This window comes from Camelina sativa, chromosome 18 (genome assembly GCF_030686135.1).
Source record: "Camelina sativa cultivar CO46 ecotype springtype chromosome 18, ASM3068613v1".
Taxonomy (NCBI): Eukaryota; Viridiplantae; Streptophyta; class Magnoliopsida; order Brassicales; family Brassicaceae; genus Camelina; species Camelina sativa.
The window spans coordinates 6,397,008-6,408,789 of record NC_141897.1 but is presented as its reverse complement, the minus strand read 5'-3'; positions in this window follow the sequence as shown (position 1 = coordinate 6,408,789).

The window sequence follows — 11,782 nt, the reverse complement described above, 5'->3', positions numbered from 1 at the left end:
CCAAAAACTTGATGCTGAAGGACGGGTTATTCAGGAAGAACTCGTTGTGGCCGATGAGAATGCCCGTGGCGTCGACCGACGCAACGATGGCATCGATTGATGCAATCCCTATGGCATCGACTGACGCAACATTGGCATCGATTGACGCAATGCTAGAGCCAGTGCGGATGGAGCCGATTTGGATGGTAACAACCAGCAGAACCTTCAGGCTAGACGGGGCAACAATGGAGAGCTTGTTAAGACTCTTGCAGACTTCAACCGACCAGACCTATTCTATGAGAACCGCTCCGCAATTGTCCCTCCTCAATTCCCAAAGAATGATTTTGAATTGAAGCCTACCTACTTTACAATTGTTGGACAAAAGCCATTCCAGAACCTGCCACATGAGAAGCCTCTAGACCACATTGAGCACTTTGAGGACATAGTCACAAGCATCAAGGCGTATGGATTCACAGAGGACTATCTCTACTGCAAGCTTTTCCCCTACTCTCTTGCTGGGGAAGCATATCATTGGCTAAGGAAGCTGAAACCAGGATCTCTGAAGACCTGGCATGACATCAAGGTGGCATTCCTCAACTACTTCTATGATGATGCAATGTCCGATGAGTTGAGGATTAAGCTTTCCACCTTTAGACAAGGCCCCTCTGAATCTTACAAAGCTGCTTGGGTTAGGTTCAAAGCATACCAGAGAGACTGTCCGCATCATGGGTTCTCAGAGGTGGAGTTGATTAGTATATTTTTCAGTGGTATTGACTAGAGGTATCAGATGGCTTTAGATATTGCTAGTGACGGGAACTTCAAGACAAGGTATCCGGATGAAGCTGAACAATTGATAGAAAGGCTAGCCTCAAGCAACAGTACTAAGAATGCAGACATAGAGCAGAAAAGAGCACATGAAGGCCATGATTCAAATCAGTTTGCTACGGTGAATGCTAAGTTGGATACAATGCACAATCTTCTTGTGGGAAAGAAGTCTTTCCATTTTGCTGAAGATGTTGAGACTTTTGATCCGGAGCCAGCAACTAAAGAAGAAGATGTCAACTCTGTGTATGGAGCTGGGTATCAGGCACATAAATTTGGCAACCAACAGGGTAACATGCCTTACAGTGGGAACTTTTCAGCCTACACTCCTAAGCCGGATTACTAGAAGGAGCAGCGGAACATCGGCTTTACAAGGACCTATGGTAATTTTTCTTATCAGTCTCCACCTTTACAGACTTCTGAGAGTCAAATGGAGGCCATGCTTGATCAGATTCTTCGAGGTCAAGAGAATTTGATAGTGGACTTCAATGGGAAGTTTGATCGTGTATACACTGAGCTGACTGGGAAGTTCGAAGCATTAAACACTCATGTTAATAAGCTGGAGAATCAAGTGATTAAGACTGTTGGGTCTGTTAAAAGACAAGAGGAACTTCTTTCTAGAAGAACAGAGTCGAATCCCAAGCATGCTTGTAATGCGATTTTGGTGAAGGAAAGACACGAAGATACGTTAGTTGAGCCAGCATAGATCGACACTAAACAAGAGCATCGATCGATGCAAACTCAATCAAGCATCGATCGATGCCATAGTTGCATTGATCGACACTCCCCACGAACAGCTTCAGTTTCTCTTCCAGTTCCACCATCTGATTCAGAAAAAGTCTATAAGCCTAAGGTCCTTTTTCCTAAGCCTAGGAAGTCTAAGCAGGAGCTTGAGGAAGCTAGATGCAAGGCTATGATGGACAAGGTAATGATTGAGATACCTTTGATTGATGCAGTCAAGTTTTCTCCTAGGATTAAGCGGTATGTGAAGAGAATGGTTACTAATGGTTTGAGCCCTCAGGAAGGAGCTTTGCTAACCGAGGACATTGGTGCAATTCTACTGAACCAGCCCCCACAAAGGAAGAAAGAGAGGAAGCAAGAATTGGTTGTATCTGAGAAAGTGAGTGCAGTGATACATAGTAGGATTGTAGAGAAGTTATCAGATCCTGGAAGTTTTGTGTTCGATTGCTCTCTCTCCATAGGAAGGTTTCCTCACTCTCTTTGTGATCTCGGCTCTAGTATCAATTTGATGCCATATTCTGTTTCTGTAAGACTTGGGATGACTGATTTCAAGCCAACTAAGATCTCTCTTATCTTAGTTGATCGATCCAGAAGGATTACTAAAGGTGTCTTAGAGGATATTCCAATCAAGATTGGAGATTGTATGATTCCCACTGACTTTGTGGTGTTAAAGTATGACAAAGAGCCTAGTGATCTTCTCATCAAGATCTCCACTCCAATCTTCAAGCTTAACAGCTTGCTTACTCACTTCCTCAACATGCTCCAACTCTTTGACATACCCAGCAGTATTGTCTCCATGAAGCTCAATGAGCGAATCATCATCAGAAGCAATTTCCACAGAAAATGTCTGACCATCAAGAGTGGGAGCCCTTCTCAGCTTGTCCATCTCAAAGTTCATAACCAAATCATCTATATTCAGAGCTATGTGTCCCTTCTTCACATCTATGATGACACTAGAGATCATGATGAGGCCCTCATCCATGAAAAATCGCTGGTAGATGACGTTTTTGTAATAAAAACACGGATTTTGGAGGTTAGTTGCAGAATCGTTGAAAAAAACACGTTTTGCAGGCTCAGCATCGATCGATGCAGCTGTAGCATCGATCGACCTACCTCCACAAGAACGTCCAGACTTGTCCAAAACCACAGATACTCAGGTTGATTCCTTTGCTGCAAGTCCTCGACCAGTTGTAAAGCTGAAATCTCTCCATCCCACAGTCGAGAACCCACAGGTAAAGCCAAGGTATGCATCTTCTTACCCAAACCTCTTCCTATCATCGATACGACTTTCAAAGGTACAAACACCATTTTGCAGTTAACCAAGCCACATGATTATCTTACAGCGCTTGTTTCTTCTAATGATGATTTTGCAGGACATAAAAGAAAGCCAAGCATACCTCAGTCCCGCCCTGGTCATGATACTCGCATCCTTGGCAGATCTCATGTACCTACTGCCTACACACCCCCTTGGATGAAGAGGACATTCTCTCGGAAGCATTCATTGCCATGTTCCGATCCACCGGATGCCTGAGATCCGACATAGTCAAGCTAATGACTGAAAACAAGCGCTTAGTGGGAGGCAGGCAACCCACTGGTCGGTTTTTCGTTTTTTCCTTTTTCTTTTGATTTATTTTTATTTTTAATTTATTTTATTCACCAATCTCTTACTTGATAACACTGTGGACAGTGTTGTCTAAGTCTGGGGGAGGCAGTTACTAACTACGTTTTTGTTTTTGAGAAAAAAAAAATTGTTTTATTGAGTCAAAATTTTTGTTGGGAACTATGATTTTTCTTTTTAGTGTACTGCCTTGGTTGATTAATGCTGCAGATTGAGTCCAAAATCCGACTAATGAAAAATCCAAAAGGCTGACAAGTGAACCAGAGACATCAAAATTTTCTACAGTATCCAAAAAAGCCTGAGGTAATTTATGCGCTTTTCTTTTTACCTCGTCAAGGAGATTTATGTTCATAGGGCTAGAGTCCTTGTTCATACCTGACAAGTAAAGATTTCAAACGAAAATGGTACTCCTCTCCCTTATTCTAGTTTAAAGATTATCTCTAAGAGCTTTGTATAAAAAAAAAAAGAGATAATAAAAGATGAGATGATTTTGATCAGTTTAGAGGGATAGGTAAATTACCGATGACCCCATTATTCGCCTACACCTTTGATAAAAAGAAAATAAAAATAAAGAAAAAAAGATAAAGCAAAGCTCTAAGCAAGATAAAAATAGAATAAGTCTGAGAGAGAGAAAGAGTACCACATGTGTTAAAGATATTATCTTTCTTGTTATGGTATTGTACGGAATGAGTCTAGAAGGTTCTTGACATTGACCAAATTGATAAGTCCCATAGATGAAGGCTAATGCAGGATGTTGTGGAATTTGGGATGGTACAAATGCCAACGGAGAAGTACATGGTGGCTCGATTTGGATTTATCTGCTAAGCATATGGATTATGGTTTGGATGATCATGGCATTAATTTAAGAAGCTTTAAGAAGAAAAGGAGTTTCTGCGTTTTCAAACCTCTTTCACAGGTGATGCTGCTGTTTTGCTTGAGGGCAAGCAAATGATAAGTCTAGGGGATTTAATATATCATGCTTTTTAGGTGTTTTTAGCCATGATATAAGTGTGCTTTTGAGTCTTTTGATTTGTTTTCTAAGTTGTTTTTGAGTCTTTATAGGATTAGGTACTCTTGGCATGGATGGAACATAATGGAGCTAAATAGGAAGATTTGAAGCATAATCAAGCATTGAGGCTGAGATGCGAAGCCGGGAGACCAGTTCAGGAGGATGCATCGACCGATGCAGCCACATCATCAACCGATGCAGCACTCACAAGCCAAATCGGAAGTTTTCCCACAAGTTCTAAAAGATTTACAAAAATTGCCCAAGCTTTCCTTATTTGCAATTAAGGCCCATGACGTGTTTTAGAAATATAAATAGGATTTATAGGTCATTGTTTAGACCTAAGCTTTATTTTTCCCTACAACTTTTGAGAGAGAATCCTAAGAGATTTTGAGAGATTTAGAGAGAAGAATCAAGACTGCTTCAAAGAAGATTCAAAACTCCTTTTCTTCTTCCTTAATATCTTAATGCTATCTATTTTATTCATGATTAGTGTTCTTACAATTATGTTTGAGTAGATCTGCTTGTTAGGTTTAGGGTTTTTCGTAGGGTTTTTTTTATGGTTTATTAGATCTGTTATTATTTAGGATTCATTATCTTTTATGATCTTCATCTTTAGTTGTTCTTAATGCTAGATCTTTGATTAGTCATCATGATATAGATCTTAGGATTATTGATTGATATGAGAATATAATTTATTTTCATGATAAAACCTTTGATGAGCAAAATTACTTCTTGCAAAGAGATTTGATTTAGTAATTTTGTGAGCAATCTAAACTTGTTTTCAAAGCTGGTTTTAACTTGAATTTTGCAAAGAGATTTTGATTTTCGGGTTATAAACTTAGATAATATTAGCAGTGATAACTGATTTATTTTAGAAAAGAAGTTAGAGTTCTAGATATGATTTTAATTGATTGAATCCTAATTTATTGATTGATTTAATATTCCATAAATTACTGAGAATTTCCCTAGACCTAGCGTTTTTAATTCCTGAATTTACAACACTTTTTAATTCTGTTTTTGCATTGTTTTTAAATTAATATTTTGATTTAGCATAATTTAAAGATTAATAAGTCTATTGTGTGATCTAGAGTCTATGTGGATTCGACCCCTAGAGTATTACAAGTGCAAGGCTGTTAGTACTATTAGGGTATTACAATTTAAGCATATCACCTCTCTACCAGCTCTGTTCTCGTAGCATAGTTCCTCACTCTGCACCAAGTCCTCAAGTCATCCCGCAGAGCAAACAAGAACCTCCACACCTAAGCCGACTCTGGCTCCAAAGCCCGACCTGCATACCCCACAAGCTTACTGAACTCTGCGTCTAGCTCCCTCATAGTACGGTTCCCCTGGGTCAACCCCAAGAACCGCGCCTCCATACAATCAAGTGCATCTTGCGGAAAATACTTGGCGTTGAACTCTCCCCCAAAATCTAACCAATTCATCTCACGCTGCACTCTCTGTCCCGTCACCGACCTCCACCAGACCCTCTCATCCCCCGAAAGGTAGTGCTCTGCCAAGTCTACCCGATAGTGGTCAGGACAACAGAGCGACTGGAAAATATCCTCCATCTGCTCTCTCTAATCATCAGACCCCATAATCGAACCGCCGATCAACCACCGACCAGACTAATACTTCCAAACGACTTTGTCGACCACCCAACCGATCAATCCAATCTATGGCTCTATCATCGATCACCCGATCCAACTAGCGATTGAATCACCGATCAACCCTCGATCGATCCGTCCATTGGCGCAGATTGTCGATGACCTTTCAATCGGTCTAACGTTATGATCGAACCGTTGATCATCCTTTGACTAGTTCGACTCCATGATTGAACCGTCACATATCCATCAATCGGTTCGACCCGATTGCTGAACCGTCGATCATCTCATGGTACCTTCGATAGGGAGGTAACATGCGCATCAGTTCGGACAAGTATAAATGTAACCACCGAGCCGCACCCCCTTTTCTTCTTAGGCATAGATGGATGATGAATGGATGATGGTGTGTTGAATGGGCTGGGCGTCCATCCCTTATATAGGATAACAATGGGTGTTTTCCATGAAAGGACACGCCCATTCCTCGCCCCTTTTCGATGGGTCGTGTCTCTTTGAAGAGTCGCACCCTTTTGATGGTGACCGCTCATGCTACCGACCTACCATACTACTCCAACTCGAGTGTTATCTGACCGGACCACAAAGCTGGTATAGCGCCATATCAGTTCATCGAGATACGTCGAGCTGTCGCCCAGCTCGTCCAGCTGAGCTAGCTTGCATTCTAGCTGGTGTAGCTCAACTTAGCTGAGCTAGCTTGTACATCGAGCTTGTTGAGCTCTTTCAGCTCATACTTCAGCTAGTTGAGCTAGTAGCTTAGCTACTTGAGCTCATATAGCTTTAATTTTCCTTAAAACAATGGCCCCCCTTTAAGATCGCGGGACGCGGGTGTTACAGCTCCTCTGGTGTCTGTTCTAGCTACGGTTGTTACTACAACTGCAAATCGAGTGTCTAGGACTGGGGGATGGTTTCATGGTGTTAAGGAATATGGGAAGAAGAGGACAATCTTTAGCTCAACCTTCTTTCTCGGCGGCATGAGCAGTGAGAAATACTGGAGGTAATCCTAACTTGGATACTTCGATGATCGGAGATCCTCCATTAATTGTGGCGTCGAATAGTTTTGGGAATTTGGAGGTGGATTTGGTAACAGATGCGGTAAGGCAAGTTGGGGATTCAATAAAGGGGATTAAGGAAAGTGAGAAAATTCATAATTGAGTAGGAAATAAGGAAAGTGATAATATTCAGAATCAAGGGATCTCATGGAAGAGTGATGCCCAAGGGAAGTTTTGGGTGTTTGGTGCTTCGTTGGAAGTAAAGAATGATAGTGCTCATGAAGGACATGCTCATAGAAAGCCTATTAAGAATAAGGCCTCAGCGATTAACGGGCAGATGCCCAACTCTTCTAAATTTTCTCGACCTACTCGTGGTTTAGTGTTTGGCCCAATTGGGGCGAATCAGAATTTTCGGTGAATGGGAAACGACTGATGGTTTATGATGGTGGTGTCGGGAGAGACGGTGGCCCTTTTCGCTGGAGAGAGCAGATAAACCGGTCTTTATGGAATTGGGTGTGGGTAATTTGGAGAAGAATGAGACTGTGCGTCTGGGTTTGGGAGAGCTGTCTTTGTCTATGGGAATTGATTCTCTTGATGGATTGTTGGAGAATGGGAAGGAGAATTATTCCGATTAGCGGTTCTTCCGGGTATATCTAGCTATTTTAACAGAAGGGGTGATGAATTGAATTTTTTGAAATTGCCAGGGGACAAATAAGCCCAACTTTCGTCGATCAATTAGGTATCTTTTGAAGAAGTTCAATACCTATGTTTTAGCTGTCTTTAAACTCATGCAGGAGGGGATCGAGCGGGTCGTATATGTAAGAGTTTAGGTTTTGAGAATTCGTTTCGAGTCGATGCAGTGGGTCAGACTGGTGGTCTCTGGTTCCTATGGTGGTCGGGTGTAGGTGATGTGGATATTGTGGTGTCTAACAGTCTATTTATTCACGTAAGTGTGGTGAATGGAGTGGATGATGTTAACTTGATTGTGGTTTATGCTGCTCCAACAGCAAGTAGGAGAAGTGAGATGTGGAGCATTTTGGGTGGCATTGTGTAGGAAGTTTAATACTATCCTTTGGGTGGGTGAAAGGTCGGGAGGGAATGGTCGGTTATCCGCAGACTCTATAGCTTTTGGGGATTGGATTAACGAGCTATCTTTGATAGATATGGGGTTCCAGGGTAATAATTTCACCTGGAGAAGAGGAAGAAAAGAGAGGTTTTTTGTTGCAAAGCGGCTGGATAGGGTCTTGCGTTGTGCCCATGCAAGGCTGAAATGGAATGAGGCGATGGTGAAACATCTCCCGTTTCTAGCTTCGGACCATGCTCCTTTGTATGTACAATTGTCTCCAGAAGTGAGTTCTGATCCTATGCGGCGTGCCCATGCAAGGCTGAAGTGACATGAGGCTGAAGGCTGCTGATATTCCCAACTCCAATCGTTGCTACATATGACATGCTAGTCCAGCAAGAGGATGTTGCTTGGATACTACAAACCAAGAAAAAAGGAAGTGTTCTAGACAAAGAACAAAGAGATAGACTCATAAAAGGAAAAGGAAAAATTGATTGATGATTCTCAGATGAGATTACATGTGTTTATATAGGGATAAAAAACTTGGTAACAAAGCCAAGTATTGATTATTCTTGAAACTAAAAGACAATAAATATAGATAGTTGAATGGAGAAGTTTTCCTTCACAAGGTATCCTTCCCAAGTTGAGTTGAACTTCATTTTCCTCTCCTGTCTTTGACTACAAAATAAAGTTATTATTTTGGGCTTTTATTAGGCTCAAAGTGGGTTGGACTTGATAGGTATCATCCCCAATAGATTTTTCCATGCTCTCTTTGGCCATAAGCTTTTGAATAAGCCCATTTAGTGCATTTCTTAGCTGCTTAACTTTTGCTCTAGGTAAAAGCAATGGTTCCTCAGCTACAAGCACCTCTGGTTCAAGCTCAGCTACATATTCCTTAAGTTCAAGCTCAGCTACAAGCTCATCCTCCTTAGCTTCCATGATCACATCAGGGGTAATGACGAGAGTGATAGGCCCTGCACAAACGAGTTTTATCCCAGGATGTTGAAACATGCCTTTTATTGTGTGAATGAACCTATGAATGAATGATGGAATGTCAAACAAACATAAGCAGTGATGATCATATGGTATGCAAGAGGTTTCAATTCTCTTATGATGTTGTAGTATAAGAGATGTCAATCCATGAAAGGTGATTATGCAAACACTTAAGATGTGAACAGTGATTCAAGTTAAGCCAGATATGATTATGGTTTTTTTACTACCAACCTAGTGACAGAAATGTAAATGCAGAATGTAAACTACTTAGAACAGAACCTAAATGCAAGATAAACAAAGATAAACAATGCAGAAATTAAACTAAGTAGTAGCAATAACTAGACAAATGCAATGAAACAAAACTACAAAGGTGCAAAACATAAGCAGAAAGTAAACTAAATGAAACATGAATGAAACAGAATGCAAAACAAGCAACCCAGATGGTGCTCGATCAAGCACTCGACCGTATGTGTGGTCAAGTGGCAGATTAAAAAGCAATGAAACAAGACAGTATGCAATAACAGACAATCACTAAACAAAGTAGGCTCCTAGAGATGGATTCATGGGCTGGTCTCAAGCTAAGGCTACCTAAACTGATCAACAAACCATAATCAACATGAGTTATCTCTAGACAATGATCTCATAGACTTAGAAATCCACTCTCAGGACAATAGTAATCAGGTTTAGACAGTCTTAGACCTAGTTCTCACTAGCTAAGACATGAATAAACATGCATTAAAGATCCATATCATTATTTGTCAAAAACCACCCTAGACAACTAATCTTTTAGGCTAGGCACACTAATCTCCAGTATTAGCTTTATCTAAAAACCTAAACATTGGTATGATGCAAGGAAGCTTAAGATCTGTTCTTAACTTCTCAGAACAAGAACAGCTTAGAGGACTCCTAATCTAGAAGAGATCTATAGTCAAACAAGCTTGATCAGTCTTAGTAACCATAACCCTAAACCAGCCTAATCCATCTCTAGAACCCTAGCTCACTATTCAGATGGACATATCATGATGATGAAAAAATCAAAACCAGAAAATGATGAAACCAACATGATGAGATAGATAAGAGAGAGATCTACAACTTAATACAAAGTATCAAACTCAGATTCTCAACACATAAAAAGTTATAGAATTTACAAACTAGAAAAATCTGGGAAAAGCAAGAACAAAGTAGATGATAATGAAATAAAATAATAAAAAACTCAAAAGGGGTAAAAGCTAGGTTTGAGGTGGCAATAGATATTATTTCTGACTAAGTCTGAATTGTGGGCGGCCATAGAGTACAAGAGGTATTTATAGGATGGGAAGGAAACCCTAAATTAGCTAATAGACAAAACACTAAGGCGGCTGGAAATGCTCGACCATGTGCTCGGTCGAGTGCATGGTCGAGTGCCTTCTTCTTCTGTTTCTCCACTGGTCGAGTTCATCTCCCCACACGGGCGAGTGCCTGGTCGAGTGTGGTGGTCGAGTGGCTTGTGGCCTCTGGTCCAACCTTTGTCTGCTTCACTGGTTGCACTCTATTCCTCTTCAGCTCATTTCCATGCTTCTTGGGGTCCAAATCACTTGTTTATGCATGAAACAATGCAAATGCAATGCAAATCCTACTCTAATGCACAAACAGAGCCTAAACTACATAATAATGACAAAACTAGCTAGTAAACTATGCAAAAAATGTGTATTAAACTATGGTGAAACATGGTAAATTATATGCATATCAGACGTTTAAGCTCGGATAATATCATAGTAATGCAAGAAGCTGTGCATTCAGTGCGAAGGAAAAAGGGCAGAAAATGTTGGATGCTTCTCAAGCGTGATTTGGAGAATGCCTATGATAGTTTTCAGTGGGTTTTTCTAGAAGATACCCTTAAAGTAGTAGGGATGTCTAAGGTTTGGGTGCGTTGGATTATGCAGTGTGTGGCAGGTCAATCGATGATTTTGTTATGGAATGGTGAGAGGAAAAATGAGTTTAAACCTTTGAGAGGACTGTGTCAAGGGGATCCTCTGTCCCCGTACTTATTTCTCTTATGTATGGAGCGGCTTTATCAGCTGATTGATAAATCCATATTAGATAAGAGGTGGAAAAAAATAAGTTGTCAGTGTCAGGCCTGAGGTTTTCCCATATATGTTTTGTTGATGACCTGATGCTCTTTGTAGAGGCGTCAGTGGCTCAGATTTGAGTAATACAAAGTGTGTTGGAGAAGTTTTGCTCAGCTTCGGGTAAGAAAGTTGTTCTGGAGAAGTCCAAGATCTTTTTTTCTAACAATATTTCCCGGGAGTTAGGCAGGATGATCAATGAAGAGAGTGGCATCAAGTCAACAAAGGAGTTAGGGAAGTTTTTTTGGTATATCGATCCTCCAAAAGAGAGTGAATAAAGAAACCTTTGGTGAGGTTCCGGCGAAGGTGATAGACAGGTTTTCACCCAGGGTATCAATCCCCTATGCAGTTGTAGTACAAAGGATTATCAATCCAAATGGTTGTGTATTTCTAGCAGGAAGGATATGATCAGAACAATGCAAGTCAAGCCAAGCAATTAGGGTTTTGGTTCTAACTATTCCTAAAATTAACAAATTAAAACAATATAAACAAGTAAACCACACGACCTAAGCACTCGATGCAAGCAATCGAGTATAGGATCGAGTGGGGTGATCGAGTATGCAAGTGAGATATGAACAGCTCGAGGTATTACTCGATACAGGTTATCATGTACCTGATCGGGTAAGTAGTCGAGTAAGTGAAAGAAATGCAAATAAATAAAATACGAAAGTTCCTAAGGATGGGGGTAATCGAATCCTAAGTGTTCTAGACCAGTACAGATGCTGATAGACTCCTGGCAAGGAATCTGCTCCCAATAACACACTTGCAAGGTCTTGAAGATAAACAGACGGATTGATGATGATCAATGGATTGAAGATGCAGCGGAATGGAGAGATGAATGGTGATG